Raw genomic sequence first — 19,760 nt, 5'->3', positions numbered from 1 at the left:
GCAAGAACATGTTCATGAGGATTGTTCGCGCTTCGGGATTTTGTAACAATCTCGTTAGTTTACCAGGTTTACCAGACTCGGATTCGCCCTCAGAACTTTCAGCCATCTTTCGTTTTTGTATGCGTTTCTTTATGTGATAAACCCCGATAAAGAGATCGAGGTCAAAGGTGAACTGCAAAAGACTCAGGGTAGTAAAAACAAGGACAGCCATGGCAGATCCAGTGTCGCATGATATCTCATCCACAAGAAGACCCACCTGAAGAAACTCCAAAATATCCAAGCCCATACCAACGAATGCAAACAACATGTCAGACAATTTCTCGCGTGTCAATCCCCCTCTCGGTAGAAACCATCGTCCAAGCACCAGAAGAATAACTAACGTTTGCTCAAATGCCAAGAGTGCACGTTCGAACTGCTCTGTTACTGGCTGAAATTTATAAAAGATTCATTGTTGTTAGTGGTGTTGATGGTGTAGGTGTTGTTGGCGTTGCCGGGTGTTGTTGGCGTTGCCGGGTGTTGCTGGTGTTGCCGGGTGTTGTTGGCGTTGTTGTTGTTGTTGATATTGATATTGCTATTATTATCATTATAATCATTACACGTATTATTAATTATTATTCGTTTGCCAGTTGTTTAAAAAAATGTCTAAATTTTAAAGCACGTAGGCATGCAGACACACCCCTACACTACCACCACCCATACCATACCATACCATCACATCTACATCTACATCTACATGTATCTCATACTCAAAAACGTTGCCGAAGCAATATCTAATTGAGAACAGTGTGGTGGCATTGAATGAAAGAAAACACATATACATAATAGACACTTACAAAAAGAGTTAATTGTTAAGCTGTTTTGAAAGCTGAAATATTGGTGATGTTGAGAGTGTTTGGTACGTGTACGTACGGACATTGCAATTGACCTATTGTACGGGGCCAAAAACTGTTTTAACTTTGATTCTGGTTCTCATAACTCTGTATTTAGCTGAATGGTATTGCCTAGTGTTGTTATCAATCTGATGTTGGATGTAGTCTGGTTCGGGAATTGCAAGCGATTCATGTTGTATTTTAAACATATAGTTGTAAGCCGGGCTTGTTTTCATCTTTGTTCCAGTGTGGGCCATTGCAAATTATTGAGAATTTGGGTCATGGAGCCCTCTCTTCTCCTGTAGCTCTTGGGGCAACTTTGAAGCGCGCTGCCCTGTGTTGTATCATTTCAAAACGATGGATGTCCGATGATGTAAAAGGGCCCCATACAGCTCAGGCGTATTCTAGATGGAGTCTTACAAGCATGAAGTATAGCTGTTCTTGCTTCTGAGGACATCTCCAAAAATTTCTACGCAAGAACCAGAGGGCCTTGTTTGCTTTGGCTATGATATTGTTAATGTGGATACTCCATTTTAAATCGTGAGAAATGTTCACTCCATGCCCAAGATAGACATGATGATCGACACATTCCAGTTCATCATTGCATATCGTATATGTACTAATGAGAGGATTTTTCTTGGTTGTGATTCTGAGTGTCTTATACATTTAGCTGTATTAATACGCATTTGCCATTTTTCAGCCCAATTACAAAGAGATATCAAGTCCTTCTGCAGAATATCTGTATCTTGATAGGTGTGAATAACCCTGTATAGAAGACATTCGTCTGCGATTTTTTGTTGAAATATCGATATGCTCTGCGATATCATTAATATATAGGAATCATTAAAGGGCCCAGTACCGTTCCTTGGGGAACTCCTGATTTAACTTTCCCTGGGTCCGATGTTTCACCGTCCACCACAACTGCCGCGCACTCCATAAAAATCTAACTTCTGCAACAGCCTCTGGTGGGGTACAACATCGAATGCTTTCTGGAAGTCTAAATTTGAAGGTAAGTTTGGTGTTTTTTATCCAAGTTATATACCATGATCTTCAATTGTAATGAGTAATTGTGATTCACATGAATGACCAGATCTGAAACCATGCTGAAAAGTGGACAAAATATGATGCTTTTCAACATGAGACATAATGTGACCAAAAATAATATGTTCAATTTGTTTACACGAGGCCGAGGTTAAAGGGCAGGTCTATAGCAAAAACAACATTATATCATTGGCAAGCTAATATTATGAGGACAATGAAGATGACTCCTTTTTTGAGAAAATAAGACGTTTAAATTTGATATTCCGCAAAAACCAACTTAAGCGGTGAGTTCCTTCGAACGAGACAGATTTGACCTAGAAAATCAGTGACGTCATGAAATGAGATGTGCCCGCTGTGAGAAAAGGGACTATAAACGCTCTCAATAGACAGAACGTATACTGTTGCTGTTCACAGAAAAAAAATTAAGTTTTACAAATTTCATGGTTTTTAAACATATGGATAAAATCAGCCGCTTCTTTTTTATATATTAGACAATTGTGATATTACAATTCATATGTAAACTCCTCAACGAAAGCTTGAGAATGGATAGCTACATTATTTCCCTTTACAATGACACCACATTTGAAACGATCTCTTTTTTCACGGCTGAGTAGACGTCTTGTGAATGTAGTGAGGTCTCAAACAGAATGTGCCAAATTGACCATTATTCTGTGCTCAAACAACACTAGTCACTAACCTCAATAGCGGTTGATAAAGCCATACGCAGCCAGAACAGCCATCACCTCCTCCTCATGTTGCTCACCAGCCTGCTCACACATTGCTGTGGGACATGTGGGATGGCAGTGGAAGAGGGTGTCAATCATGTTGTAAAATACATTTTTGTTCCCATTTCTATCAAAATGCATTCTTCAACCAGGATTCGTCACAGGTCATTCAATATGGTTGCATTGGCTACTCTGTTACGCACAACACGTCTAAGCTGGTCACACAAGTGTTCAATCGGGTTGAAGTCTGGGCTGATGGCAACCCATTCCATTCTCTCTATACTCCCATATTCTGCAGGTAGTCATTGACTACCCTGGCTCTGTGGGGACAACCTTGTCATCTGGGATGATTGCCTTAGGTCCCAAATTGTGAAGATATGGAATTGCAGCTTGGCGCACAGAAGAATGGTCAATTTGGCACATTCGGTTTGAGAACCCACTGAATTCACAAGTCGTGTATTCAGCCGTAAAAAAAGTGATTGTTTCAAATTTAGTGTCATTGTAAAGGGGAGCAATGTAGGTATCCATTGATATACAACATGATATGAACAGGTCACAAATAATCTGAGATATAGATGCTTGAAAAAACTTTCCAAACTTTCGTTGAGGAGTTTATATCAATATCATGAGAAATATTAGGCCTAAAAAATAAATACATAATTTGAGCTTAGAATTTCATCTGAGACTAGCATATATACCGTGTTAGTCCACGAACTCATGTCTGATTTCCCTGTATATTGCAATGCTATATTTTCAGTTGGATGAAATATTACAAAGCAAACGCATAGTAACAATTACTGTGTGGGCTTTGTTCCCGAAAGAGAACAATAGCGTGCATATTGTAATGCAGCATTGTTATGGTAAGTGAGAGTACAACTCATTGTTGCTAATGTCAAACTTGTCAAAGTGATTGTGATTGTATGATGAGAGCACCATAAAGTGTCCGCTTCATTTATCTACTTCATCAGTCAAACGGGGGGAGAACACGTACTCTTCAAACGGGGGAAGAACACGTACGAGGCTGAACTTTACCCACACAATTTCTCCTTTTTCAGGAGAAATACGCACAAAAAATTGCAACAAGTGTTAACTTGTAATGTAATAATTATTCTCTTCGAATAGAGATAAACTTGTTTTTGCTATAGACCTGCCCTTTAAAGATACTGGACGGTAGTTTGCTGGTTTACATTTCTCCCCCTTTTGTATATGGCAGATATAGTGGGTGTGAGCCAGTCATCCGGTAGGTTACCTGTGTCAAGCGACTGCTAGAAGATATGACATATTACAGGAGCCAGCTCTTCACTTAATTCTTTTAGCACATGTGAAGGTATACCATCTGGTCCACTTGCCTTTCTAGTATTTATTTCTTGCAGGAGCTTTTTACAAATAGTGTATGAAGAAGTATATTGCATTTGCCTAGTTAACATCACTGTGTGAAAAATAACCGGCCAATATTTAAACTATTCTCCAAACTTCTAGCAAATATATTTCTCTAACATGACCTAAAATTACAGCTAGGTTAGATGTTCAGAAGGGTCGCACTTTCGTAGAATATGAGTGAGGGCAAAGCATAGCTAGCTCATAGCTAGCCAACTCCCCGTGTTAATTGAATGGAGATTTGACCGAAAATATTGAGCTATATTGGTAACGGACCGCTCCGTTCTGAAGGATGCCACAAAAAACGGTACAAGCTACATTTAAACTATTCTATGAAATTCTAGAAAATTTAGTTTTGTAACATGTCCTAAATTTTTAGCTAATTTAGGTGTTTGGAGAGGGTCGCACTTTTGTGTTTTAGGAAGGATATGTAAACGACAGATAACACCAAAAATATGAAGAAATCATTTCAAACCGTGTTAAGTCAACAATCATTATGTTGCTCATTTTCAAGAATGCTGGTTAACAAAAAGCAGGGCATTGTCTCATTTCGTGAACAAAGGTGCACATACCATTGTTTCCTTCCGTTTCCTTTATAATCGGTTACCCAACTGAAGCTATAATACCAGCTTTATTGCGATATCGCACATTGAAAACAGACACATGTGCACAACCAGAGAAGATCCGATTTAATCAGTTTAGCTGTTTCAATGAGTGTTATCTTGGTTTAATAGCTTTTAATGGGGTTTAAGTCCTGCAAAGGTCGAGATGAATTCTACTGTAGACATGACTGCATCATGAAAGGATCTATGGCGGGAATCTTGTTGAGTTACTGTACACTAGAGTCGGGTCACTGTGGATATCACGAACGTACAGTCTGGGAAATCGAAGGATTTAGTTCATTTTGATTATTCAGTTGATTTTGACTGACATCAACGGCTGACTTTAGCATCGCCACAACTGGTCAATAACATTGAGTGTGGCGAAGCTCGGTGACCCAGTGCAGTGATCAGTCAATAACATTATGCAAATACCCGCAAGAGCTACATTGTGGGGGTACCCCCATAGAGTTCCTGTATGCTGTATGTGTATTGGTACAACATGACATTATGGGGGTATAAATAGGTATGAACATACATTGTGGGGGTATGAAACTGTGTGTTGATACCCCCATAGTGGCTGATAGTGGCATACACAATGTGTCACTCTGATGGTATATTTAAGACCTACCCCTACCCCCCTCTACTGCCAAATGCCATTTGCTGATGTCTTCATTGTGGGGGTACCCCCACAATGTCGAAATACGCTCACAATGTAGACTCATACTTAAAAGTACCCCCACAATGTACCTCCTGCACACATACAGGCTGAGTCAAAAAGAAGTAAACTCATGTTTGAGGGGCTGTAACTCGAGATCTGTAAGGAATCTTCTAGAAATGAAAATACCACTGGAAAGAGCAAATGCTACACGTCTAAATACAAAAAAGAATTGTTGCAATTGCTCACAGCAAACTCAAGTTATACTCATTTGAATACAACCACCTATTTTGTAGCTGCACACAGTTTCACTTCTCAAGTAGGGGCCTACCTATTATATGTATTGGTAAGGGGCGATATTCAAATGCAAATAAAGTTCTGTGGCAGGTGTGGTTTCGATCAATAATTCCTACATGTTAAAGGCTCTTTTCAATATGAATTTTACCTCACTGCACTACCTTATCATAAAACGGGCCAAATGACAACATGGCACCACAATTTAGCGCACCGGAGCGCACGTTTCTGTCGACGAAGTATCATGAAACTAAGAGTCCCACTGAAGTTCAGCGTCTTTTTCGTGTCCAATTTCCTATAGCTAACCGGGTTTCATGTAAGGGAGCAGTATATAAGAATGTGAACAAGCTCAATGTGCATGGGACACTAAGGAACAGACTGCCGGAAGCTTCAGGCAGACCACGAACTGCTAGATCACAAATGAACATTGCTAGAGTTAGACATGCGTTACAGCAAGACCAAAGATCAGCTCAATCCTTTACCCAACATTCCTCAATCAAGCTTCTGCCGGATCGTTCGTAAAGACTTGAATTGGTATCCCTAGAAACTATAGTACCGTCATAGACTTTGTTGAATATTAATTATAAGCAAGAGTTGTCTTTTCAACAATAAATCTTGTTAGCACTTTGCTGATTCGTTGAAATTGAAATGGATGAAAATCAATCAGCCGTGTGCAGCTACAAAAATTGGTGGCTGTATTCAAATGAATATAACTTTAGTTTGCTGTGAGCAATTGCAACAATTTTTTTAATTTATTTAGACGTGTAAAATTTGCTCTTTCCAGTGGTATTTTCATTTTTAGCAGATTCCTTGCAGATCTCGAGTTACAGCCCCTCAAACATGAGTTTACTTCTTTTTGACTCAGCCTGTACATGTGCGGTGACCAAATGTGTGTCTATTCTCGGCCATGTCGGCCGCAAGACCGTGTGGTACCACACCTTCCTAACTTATTTTAGGTTATGTATTCCAGAGAGTTTAGAAAGGACCCGCGAGATAGCAGAGCAATCCATCTGAGCATGAATTGTACCTAGTGACGTACCCAGCGGGATCGAGGGGGCAGAGTACCCAGTGACGTACCCAGTGACGTAGAGTACCCAGTGACGTAGCCAGCGGGAGCGAGGGGACAGAGTACCCACTGACAAAACAAACCGAAAGAGAAAATCGGGAAGGTAAAGGAGAAAAGGGGTAGGTGTCGTCATGGACCAAATGTTTGTACTATGCTCGGAAATTCTCACAATTTATTCAAAAGTTCTTGCAAAAACGACACCCGGTATACGCATCCTCATCCGCTAAATACCGGGCCAAAATGATGCACATCGGGAAAATTTTTCCAGCGAAAGCAAACTAGCGACGGAGGAGTGGTACGCTGTACCAATGCGCAAGTTGCTAGTATTTTTTTTTTACTTTTACTAATTTAGAATGTATTTCAAGATATTAAAAGGTTGAGGGGATAGTACGCATCCCTGTCTTACTCCCGTATAATGCTTACAATAGTCTCATTATTCAGCGTATCCTAGATGTCTCATAGCTGCCTACATTCCTCTTGCTGAAATGTGTCGAAGGCCCTCTAAGTAATCGATGTATACATCAGAGATACAAGGGTTTTAGGAATTCAGTATACTTTTTAGCCATTTGTTTGAGTGTGAGAAGTTGGTCTACTGTGCTACAGCCTGATCTATAACCTGCTTGAGACTCGGACAATCTTGTCAGGCTTAAGCTGATTCCTCTGTAGTTAATATTATACCATAGCACAAAATCGCTAGTAGTCTTACTGAAAAAGTCCCCATGTCATTGGAATTACATTTTGCCGTACCGTAAAGTTCGCAGTGCCAAATTTAAAAAAAAAGAGACTTGTCGCTTGTTATGATGACATTTTCGTTTTCGTATAGTAAAAACGGTTGTTTTTTTAGTTACGTTAGTTACGTATATTAAAGTTCTCTGTTCTAGTTTAGGCTTTGGAACGTTTTAGGTCCTCATTGATTGTATTGATGCGTTTTTATGTTGGAATCCTCGGAAAGAGGTAAATACTCAACCACACACACCCCCACACCCACACCAGATACAAACCATTCAAACACTTTCATCATCATCCATCATGGCACGCTCTATGATCTCAACTTACATGTAACTCTGATTTACCACACACTTTTTCAAAACATGTGTCATCATCCGTCACTGAACCAATAGAAGAAGATTCCATGGCAGAACCAAAAGTAGAATAATCCACAGCATAACCAACAGAAGAATAATCCATAGCAGAACGAATAAAAGAATAATCAAAACCAAAAGGAGAATAGTCCATCTCATCCTGACATATTTCCAGTTGTTTTTTCCGTATATTTATCTTCACCGTTTCCAAAATACCAAGTTGTGGTACAGAGCCAAGCAATAGAATGAACATAATTGGAGAGAACCTGAAAATATTATTACATGCAAAAGTAAAAAACCACATCTGGTGTCAATGAATGTGTCATTGTTTCAAATGAATTGCAACACGAATACCGGTTTTAAAATATATACTAGATAAGCAAAAATAAAAAAAGAAAACCATTAAAGGGCATATATATATTGCTCGGATAACATCATTATCATTGGCAAGCTAATATTATGAGGACAATGAAAATGACTCCTTTTTTGAGAACATAAATTGTTTAAAAATGATATACCGCAAAAACTCGTGATAAAGGTCGCGCATTCTATCAATTAACATCAAAAGAGCTCTCCGAGAGCTGCATGTGTATGTACTGCTCGTGAACTGTTCATAAATATACGTCATATACGTCAATTTCGATGAAATATAGGCCACACGAGCCAGCATTTTACCAACACAATTTGTGTTTTTTCAGGAGAAATACGAATAAAAAAAATTGTCAACTTTTGATGCAATAATTATTCTCTTCGAATGGAGTTAAACTTGTTTTTGCAATAGATATTGGTGTTTCTACCCCTGAGCCCTCGTAATTCCTCTTAGGCGCAGGCCGCCTGCGACCCGGTCCCTTTTCAGTATCGTTGTCATCCATTTTCCAAAATAAAAACATATCAAAAGTCCTAAAAAGTCCAAGTAGTGGAAGAGTGCAGTGCCCAATTTGCATAAATCCAAAATGGCCGCTTATGCAGGGGTGAAATTTCAAATTTGGTCAAATCTTGCTAAAAACCATACCAATGTATTGTTTTCGTCATAAGGATTCAGTAAAGATATAGTTTGACCTATCCCCGATGTTCATTTCTTGAGTTACAAATGAAAAGGTCAATGTCAAAATTTGGACTCCACAGGGGGTACAAAAACGAAAAATTATCTGATTTTGATAAAAATGGTCTCACATTGATCTGCTTGAAAAAACATTTAATAAAAAGAATTGTTTGCCATATCTCAGGTGGTTTGTTACCTTGGTAACATGGCAAAGAAGATCAAATCAAAGAGTTGTGTTGATTTTGACCAATTTTGTGGTGTTACCTATGTAACAAAACATCCAAAACAATGCAACTTTTATCATTTCGATTTACTTTTAAGGAACAATTTAAGACCAGTTGGATTGAATTGGACCATATTTCAATAATGTAAACGCCCGTGGGCCCCAACATTTTACCAAACTTACCTCAAATGTGTTTTACGTCACACGTGTAAATGACTTTGTTTAAAGGAGTTGCAAGTTCTGAAGCCTGAGTGTTCCACTTACCGTGTCCATTCACCATGTCTGTTGCAGCAGAGTGTGATAAAAGATTCAATGAGTATTGCCAATATCCCCAAGATACAAAACACAATAGCAGCAATGAAGTATCCTCCCCCTTTGAAAATCTCTTCCACACCATAATCGTATTTAACAGCACTACAATGAACAGTGTTTTAAAATAATTACATAGATTAATAAGGCAAACACTATCCCGTTTTGAAAATAATATACCTTTATGATTTTTGAAGTTTGTATCCAATCCGGACAGTACCTTATGCCTCGCCTACGTGTTCAGTGACGTAGCTATGGGCTGTGGCGCCCAGAGACAAGGACACAGAATGGTGCCCCTCCTAATTACTGAAAAATTTGTGAGCGGTGCGTGCGCAAAATTTGCAAATACTACTATTGATCTAGAGAGATACTCTAAAGGGCGCTTCGGCGCTCCCTAAGACGATACCTAAGCCGCCCGGGACAAATGCCCTAGACTACACATGCCCTCCCTTGCCTTGTGACTGTTTTAATTTAGTAGTCAATTTGTTGTCACATGGTCGTTCTTATTAATTTACTTACTCATATACGATGATAGTAAATATCAGACATCCCAGGATGTAGCCAAAAAAAAGAAATCGAACAAAGAGTGCTTTCATGACCAGCTTGCATCGCGTCTTACAGCAACAGTGGCACCACAACTTGCCGCAACTGCAGCACACGTCGTGGTCGTCCGGACTACTCATGACGTATACCTATTATTCGGATAATATTGCTGCAACTAAACATGATATTATTGGTTATTTATTTATTTATTTATTTATTTATTTATTTATTTATTTATTTATTTATTTATTTATTTATTTATTTATTTATTTATTTATTCATTTATTTTGAAACGGCATTGGATATGCGTAGCGGACACCTAGCCACAAGGTGAAAAGCAGGGGGTACCATGGACTATCTAAGTCCATGAGCGAACACAATTGAAGTACCTCGACCTTATGTTCGACATTTCAGATAATGGGTTTACTTGTGATTTGACCTATTTGAAGTCGGATCACGTGAGCTTATAACCTCAGAAAATGTTGGACACATTCCCTCATTTCAAATTATAAGTTTTGGATTCTGCTTTGTTCAGAAACCAAAAATCAAGGGATTTAAAAAGTGGAGATGAACTGGTCTGCAATCATAACACAATTTGCCGAGGGACACAGTATAATGGCATATTGTGCTAAGCATAATTATTATCGGATGTCTATATCACCGCGGGCGGTAGCTGATGCTCTTCAGAGAAGTCTGTCGTAGGTGGCATACTTTCATATCACCGTATAATTACAGCCCGAAATCATGCGCGTATATTGATGGGGGCTTTATTTGTTTAGTATGAAACATAAACGATGCATGATGATGGAAATGATTTGATTATGAATTAGTTTGTTGTCCTCGGAAAGCACAACCCATACCTCTTACCTAGGCTCCCCTCTCTCTCCCACCTACATAACCTGCTCCCCCGCCTGCCCCACACTCTATATCTACTCTTCCCTTCTTTTGTACAATTTGATCATGGTAACTTTATAACTCCGATTATATAATAAACTGAATTGAAAACCGAAACGGCTTGCTACAAATTTTAAGTTTCTAACAAAGGCTACAGACAAAGATACCGATAATGACGTCACTCAAGAGCTTAGGCAGGACAGTAGAAAGCCACGTGACCAAAACCAAAACCAAAACTAAAACTTAATATTTGAAATGACCGAATGACAAGATATTCTCTTTTGTCAGCAGATCCTAACTATAAAGCATGGTAGGTAGGAGCCCACATCAGTTTGTGATCGCATCCGCCACCCTGCCATTTTTATGGGTTCTTAGCTTTCAGCCCTGCTCAGTATTCCTGGTGTGCTTGTGCTATTATCATGTGTTTTGAGAGTGTATTAATTGGGGCAGCGTGTCCAGATTTTATCCTGGGTTTTGTTCCTCCTTGTATTTTGTACTATTTTGCTGAATAAAGGTTAGTAAGGTCATTCAGTCGCGTAGCCAGGTTTTCGGACCTGAGGAGGGGGGAGGGTGGCACAACTTGAAATTTCTTTTTGTGCAGTGCGGTGCTAAAAATCAGCAAGTAAAAAAGGAAGACTCACATCCAATATTGGCAGTATTTGGGCTACATGCATTCATTATTTCTTTATACGGCAGCTAGAGAGAGAGAGAGAGAGAGAGAGAGCGCTGGATAGAACTTTGATGCGAGAAATATGCCCTACATAGCCACCACAGTGCATAGCCACTAGTCTAGCACTTTTTAAAGATACTGATGTGGCACTGAAGACGGAAAAGATCTGTATTAACAAGGACACAGTGCAGAATCTCGCCGAGTATGTCAACGTCGCGTCGTCTCGGAGCATTCAATGGGTCTCCTACATCTTGCATTTTCAAGACGACGTGCGCCGATGAATTAATATAATGTAGATTTATCACTGGTTGCGTCTTCGCCATTGATTATAGGTATCGACGCTCAACATCTTACCATCGTCTTTCTAAATTTATGAAAAATGCCCCAATATTCAAAACAAACATTAACCTTCAAAACTAGTGATTTGGGGGTAGGTCGTGTCTTCCACTTTTCACATAAGCAGTTCTGCTAGTTTGACCATGAGTTATACACCTAAAACATGCAACTTACCTCCATGGACTTGATTCATACAAATAATTATTATCCCTCGATCATACGATAACTGTATTTTGATTTGAGCTAGAATGTGGTGTTTACGAGTTGCACTGTTATAATTATCCAATCTGTTAGGGACTGTACAAAAATTATGAGTCATTGGGGGAGGGTAATATTGCGGGGGGAAAAATTATTTGGCAAGCCAAAAAAACAAAAGGAGGGGGGCAATTGTTAGCAGGTCGAAAGAGGTTTTGGCACACATTTACAAGTAACACGCCTAAAAACGCCTAGGAAAACAGTACAGAAACGTACAAATGAGCATTTATGGCCCGGGGGGGTTCTTCGAAAAATTTTGTACGGGGGTGTGCCACGCAGACTTTCGGATGCTGACTTTCTCTATACCTACTTTTTGCTGTTTTTGCAACCCATCAGTATACCAATTTTCAAGAAAAAACACCCAAAAAGCACCCAAATTTGCCATAATTGGGCGCTTTAAATGGCATTTTTGCCCAAATGCGCCCAATTGGGCGCATTGGTATCCACTGAAAACCCACCCATCGATATACCAAAATCGCTGAAAAGGTACCCCAAAACCGTGGCACATCCCCGTATACCTTCAACCAGAAAGAACCCCCCCCCCCCGGATTTATGGTTTGTAAATTGGGAACCCCAAAAACAATTTGGCATCATTATGCAAAGGGGGAGGCAAAGAGTTTTTTACAAGACAAGAGTAAGCAATATTTTTTGGTTGGCCGAGAGTGGGGAAAGCAATTTTCGGCACGCAGTTTGGAAATTTTACCCGGGGTGTGGGGGCTCATAATTATTGCACAGCCCCTTGATTAAATACTGAATGGTTATATAACACATGTTGCATTTACTGAATGTAGTAACACCTGCTGCATTTATATGCAGAATAATTACCACAAATGTACCATGCAAGCTACGTGTGTCAGAAAAAATGGGTCACCTTACTAAAATGATATAACACTAATATGCAACAATCTTTAAGGGTAGACGAGCTATTGTTGGTCGAAGCAGCAAATAATTGATTTTCATTATCTAAATCAATATATTATTGAAAAATAACACTTTGATGTTTTGCAAAAGTTTATTCTACAAATCATATACTTTTTATGTCCAGCATATCTAGGTATTAACAGAAGAAATCTGGGAGATAACACTGACGAAACTTCGGCCAGGCACAAGTGACCTGGTGAACGAAGGGGGTCACCGTAGATAGCTGGTCGGGGCAATTTTTACAGGACAGTCAAGTGTAGCCATCAATCGGGCTTATTACCCTAATCGGAACCGACTGTAACGAGGTCTTTTATCATGAGTCATCTGCCCGTCTTTACCAGATGAGCCACGGGGAGCGTGTATAGGAATTGGGGTTTTTTTTGGTCCTGCGGGGAATTGAACCCGGGACCGCTCGCACCAAAGGCAAAGACCTTAAACAGCGTTCCACGCTGTTCCCATACTTTGAAAACTTGCTTGACTTATTGTAGTTAATGAGTTATGTACGTTTACAAAAGTGTTGTTGTTTCAGCCCTCTTTGCAACATAACTCAAGAACCACAGGACCTACAAAAGTATATAAATTATGTGATATTTGAATTCTTCTACACACTCGCTATGAAGTGATTAGTGCAATTTTTGCCAAAGCTCACTGCCATTCGCAAGCCTATTGTATTCAATCTGTGATTGCAGACATACACAGGTGATGAGTGTAACCTGCTTGTAGTGCAGCGCGATATATGCAAAATTGCTTTCACCTGACCTATTGCTATGGTAGTTTATCCGATATTTTGACGCCACTTCGCCAGCGTATTGGGCCCTTAGACTATCATAATGATGAGCGTTGCCGATTAGATACTGAATGGGTAACATATGTCACCTGTTGCATTTAAATGCAAATATTTACCACAAGTGTATATCACGTATAATCATGATAATGTACACTAAATTCCCGGGCGGGGCACTCACTGAAAGTGGGTAACGAGGGATATGCGGCCACATTGACCCACATTTTTCAACTCATGTCACACAGGGGTACGCAAGGTAGTGGACATGGTGGACGAAGTCCTGAGGCCAAGAGCAAAAGCGAAAATTAAATAAGGGCTGGTATTAATGATATGTTAAAAGGGCCCGCACTGCTCCTTGTAGCGGCACCTCTACGGCGCCCCGAGGCTCTTGCTACGCCCCTGCTCTCACCTAATGATCCCCTGTTTTGATTTGCTGTCACCCAGTGACACTGACACCCCTTTGAAATTGTTCTGCCAGGATTTTTTCTTTAAGGGGTGTAAAGAGGGCGGGAACCTGGTTTGGATTCCAGGGGGAGTGTGCCTGTAAGAGATACAGCCATCAGAAAAGGACTCGCGCGCCAAATAAGTTTGAAGCCTTGAAAAAAAATAGGCAGAGCTGGGAATCGAAGCCGGTACCTCCCGGTTGTGGAGCTCAGTGTATTACCCAACTACTATTAATTGTGCGAAGTTTGATATTGTTGAATAGAATAAATCAATACTGATATTAATCTAATGTAATACGATTCTATTCAAATAGACGTTCCATATAAACTAGGAATAATTATGTGAAATGGTTATCAATCAATCAAGTTTTCAAGTTATCAACAATCAATAATAAACAGATGAATCATGGAATATTACTAATTACTTACTAATCTACCAAATAAATAAATAAGTCAGTAAATAAACAAATAAATAAATAGGCATAAATAAATACATAATGCAGAATGCAGTTAGCATTTTAGTTACAAAATTCAAACATTCTATATATTATTATTTACACGCAAAGGGGCTGTTCTTGTTTTTTTAATATCCAACCCTAATCAATAATGGGTCTTTCACTCCATTGTCAAACTACTGTATTCCCTGTAGGATTATGTATTGACCAGTCCTATTGCATCAGTACCCAATCAACCATACAACAAGGTCAGTCATTGGCCGGCTTGCTGAACAGCAGGGCATTATACAAAGTTTGATAACAGTTCAGTGTATCCTTGGTGTAAATCAAAATAATTGTCAATAAACGTACCCAAAGCAATATAATATAGACGTAGACGCAAGCTTTCATGCGGGAAATATAAAATACTCGCCAGTCGTGCCCTTTTAAAGAGATTTGATACGCGCGGAAGACTACAGCTGTTCCGAACTCAGTCAGGAACCCTGTTTCCAGACGAAAATTTGGATGTGGTTACAATGAATTCACAATACATGTAATTATATCGTCAAGAGACCCACATAGGGGAATACGACATCTGTCCTGGGCAAATCTGCATTCTGTTCAGTCCGGACAGTCCTGATCAGGGAAGTGAGCTCCGTGATTTGCATGAAATAAACATATGAATAATGCATATACAAAAAATCGACTTCTGCGCACGCTGTACTGCTTAGTCTATTTCCCATCGTTTTATATTTGTACTTGCTCTAGCGTACGGCCAGTGCGGTGCCCAACGCAACTGCTTGCAGACTAAGACGGCGGCTGCGAAATTAAATTAATAATTGTTTACAATATGTAAAATTTCTTTTTTTCCGCGAAAGTTAAATCCCCATCGCCCATTATTTAATTTTTATTCGCAGCCGCCGACAGCTCTCCCCTTCAAATTGTCATTGCTTGCAAAAGCCAACGATCACACATAAAGGAGCATATCCAGATATCAGCGTTACCTTCATGGTAAGATTAAAACGCCTTGAAAACGATAAATTGCAGTCACAAAATATATATTAATAACAATAACAAAGTATGTGCCCAAGATTTGTCTTTGGCATATCGCTTTTTTGAAATCACCAAAAATATCAAATTTTGGGAAAACGTCCCAAAATTTAAAACAAACATGAACCTTCCAAAATAAATACATATTCGCACTCGGCGGCCCAGTCACTACTTGCGGCTGTAATCTGGGGCAACTCGTTGCTTCCCCTCTCCAGTTATCTGTACTTCAAGTTTGCCCATACCTCAGCACTTAAGTGTAACGAAAGTGACGTTACATCATGCAGTTATTGTTAACTACATGTATGCACACAACACAGGGGCACTCACATAGGTAATTGACCCGTACTAGTAGCGCTGTGCTGTGGGTATAGGAGATGAACTAGTTAGCGTCATATATCAAAAAGTATAAAAGCTCTGATTTTAGTACTTGCTCTATGTTTTAATTACTTATTCTTTTCAAAATATCTGCATTTTTAATCCGGTACAAGCTTTAATAACGGGGGAGCATGCATTTGTATGAGAAAGGAAATCTACCATCTTATCCAAACTCCCGAGTTAATCCAATGCACATTTTGCTTCACCGAGCCGCCTTGACTTGGTCGCGTTTGGAAGAGGAGTGCCACCAAACCGTAATAGGTACAAATTTAGTACTTTCTGTCAATCAAGTATGGTTTATTTTCTACATGTCAATTTTTAAATTATTAGAATAGTCCTTATAATAACGGTGGAGCGCCTTGATGAGTAAATGATAGCAAACCAGTGAAAAATCCCCAAAACTCAGTCAGTGGAACTCCACCCGTACATGTCAATAGCGTCATTATCGATTGGATTAGTCGACCGTAGCGGACAATTCGATCGCTCATTGGATTAATATTATCACGTGGTAAGAAATGTGCATTGGACAATCGATTACTATAATGGTTTAGTACTGCATAGTTCGGTTTAATCTTCACTAAGCGGGTTTATGGCTGAAAAGGTCCCGGTGAATTTGCCGTGGACAAAACTGCACTATGATGACACTCATCGCTAACATACCCGTGGGACATGGGGGTCAAAGTGATTTTTTTATATTATTATTCTGATGTGTGGGTGACTCTCGAGTTCTCCCCATGATTTTTAACGTTGGAATTCATACATAACGATATACTTAACACCCATGACAAACACTTCAATAACTAGAGCAGTTCTCGGCTTTCGCGGTTCCCAGCTTTCGCGGTTCTCTGCTTTTGTGGTTCTCAGCTGATATTGGTGTTAGATGGAGAGTGGTATTGTTAGAGAAACCTGTGTGGTTGTATTTGGTTGTATATTGTTTTCTTTCAGAACCTTGTGTGGTTGGACGAGTCGATAAACGCACACTGGTCACCGCATTTGAACGCCCCGTGTTCCTGGAGAGTGTCTGTGCTGCAACCCTGCGTATATTTTTCATGAAAGTGCTAGTTAATTTTGACATTTCAATAATCATATTATTTATCGTGCACCCATAGAATAAATTATAAATATCTATCTAAAGCACTGCAACTAACTTGACGCCAGGGGCGTAGCCAGCCCTCTCTGCCAGGGTGGGCAAGGCTCCAAACAATTCCCCCAAGTTGATTTATAAATAAAGCAGAAGCGTACATAGCGAGCGGGCGTGCAATGGCGCGGGGTCCAGCTCATGGGATTGGGGCATTTTATACCATGAGGAAAAGCCTCCTTGCATACATTTGTATTGTTTTTATGTGAACATTACCATGTAAAAAATGTAGTTTTTATTTAAAACAAATTATTTCCCCCTTCTCTCCTTCGTTCTCTTTCCTTCTTCTTTACATTCAATTTCTTCCCCTTTCTCTCATTCCGCCCCTTCCTTTAAATTACTCCCCCCTAAATTATCTGTCTTAAGTTTCCCTTCTTTTTCTTTTTTTTTTCTTCATTATGTTCCAATTTCTTCCCCTTTCTCTCACTCCTTCCCCCTTCTATTAAATTACTTCCCCTTCTCTTCCTTAAGTTTCCATTCCTTCTCTTTCCGTCTTCTTCATATTCTTCCCCTTTCTCTCATTCTTTCCCCCTTCCATTACACTCACTTAAATAACTTCCCCTTAAATCACTTCCCATTCCCTTCCTTAAATTCCCTATTCTCCAATTTCTTCCCCTTTCTTACACTACTTCCCCCTGTGCATGAATCGTTTCCCCACAATAAACCTATTCCTTCCCCCATCCCTCTTAGGCTTTCCTTTGGTTTTCTTCATTCCCCTCTTTTTTGTTTCTTCTATTTATTCACATTTCCTCTCTATTGCTTTTTCTTCCCTCTTAACCTTTTCTTTCCCCAATTCCCTCTTCCTTTTCTCTTCTTTCCCTTCCCCTTCTTTCTTTTTTCTTTCCTTTCCCCTCTTTTCATTTTTCTTTCCCCTTTTCCTTTCTCTTTTTTCCCTCCCCCCTCCAAAATTTCCCCCCAGATTTTTCCAGGGTGGGCGAGTCGCCCACCCTGCCCACCCCTAGCTACGCCACTGCTTGACGCTATGTAGTAGTCATGTAATGCTAATTCTGGGTACATGTGCATGTAATTTTAAAAGACCATAAATGTTTATGTTATGAAATAAAATTTGAAAAACTTTCAAGTCCTGTGTGAACTTGTATTTTTTTTTGTATATCTGTTGATAATAATGATTGCAAGGTTTGTCCCTCTTAATTTCTCCCAAAACAATATTGCTCCATTCGCAGTACATAATGATAAAAACTTATAATAGGCCAGAATTCTATCGATTTGCAAACTGAGGTAGTAGAAAGGCTACGGCTTTTCGCGATTATCTGGCTGATGATGACTGTACCCACCAAGTTTTATGGCCATAGGACAGTTTTTACTAATTTGCCCTCAGATGACCCCTGGTGATCTCAAAATGACCTTCCATAATCCCCAAAAATTTGGCTCTAAATATTGACTGTACCCGCCAAGTTTCATGACCATTCAACAATTTTGAGTAATTTGACTCATGACCCCTGGTGACCCCGGATGACCCCAAAATGACCTTCTCGAAATGTGGCTCTATTGTTGACCGTACCCACCAAGTTTTTTGTAATTTGACCTCAGATGACCCCAAAATGACCTTCCAAAAATTTGGCTCTGAATGTTGATTGTACCCACCAAGTTCATACCCATACGACAGTTTTTAGTAATTTGACCTCAGATGACCCCTGGATTAGCCCAAAATGACCTTTCAAAAATTTGGTTCTAAATGTTGACTGTACCCACCAAGTTGTATGCCCATACGACAGTTTTTAGTAATTTGACCTCCGATGACCCTAGATGACCCCAAAATGACCTTCCAAAAATTTTGCTCTAAATGTTGACTGTATCCACCAAGTTTCATGCCCATACAACAGTTTTTAGTAATTGACCTCAGGTGACCCCTGGGTGACCCCAGATGAGCCCCAAAATTACCTTCCAAAAATTTGGTTCTAAATGTTGATTGTACCCACCAGGTTTCATGGCCCATACATTTTTTGCTAATTTGACCTCAGATGACCCCTGGGTGACCCCGGATGACCCCAACATGATCTTCCAAGTATTTGTCTCTAAATGTTGACTGTAGACCTACCCACCAAGTTTCATGCCCATATGACAGTTTTTAGTCATTTGACCTCATGACCCCGAATGACCCATAATGACCTTCCAAAAATGTGGCTCTAAATGTTGACTGTACCCACCAAGTTTCATGCACATACGACATTGTTTAGTAATCTGACCTCAGGTGACCCCTGGATGACCACGGATGACCCCAAAATTTGGCTGTGTGCAATCACGCCAGCACGCCTTCGCGTATACACGATAAAGTGTTGCGTGCCTTCACGATTATGCGATAGACCGTAAAAATATGCGGTAAGTGTGTAGTAGTGTTGCCTGTCGCATTTCATGTAATAATCGGCCCTCATTTATATCGGATGATGCAGAGACTTTGACTGCTTATACGCGGTCTGTTATCTTTTTCGTCTATGACTGTACCCTCCAAGTTTCATGCCCTTAGGAGATTTTGCTAATTAGACCTCAGATGACCCCTGGATGACCTCGGGTGACCTTGACCCTTCTAACCAATAGGCCCCCTACAAACCTGTTCTGCCTGGGGTCAAGATGCACCCACCCACCAAGTTTGAGGAATGAATGTGCGACCCAT

The sequence above is a fragment of the Amphiura filiformis genome, chromosome 20 (genome assembly GCF_039555335.1).
Source record: "Amphiura filiformis chromosome 20, Afil_fr2py, whole genome shotgun sequence".
NCBI lineage: Eukaryota > Metazoa > Echinodermata > Ophiuroidea > Amphilepidida > Amphiuridae > Amphiura > Amphiura filiformis.
The sequence above is the reverse complement of the archived record's forward strand: the minus strand, read 5'-3'. Positions refer to the sequence as shown.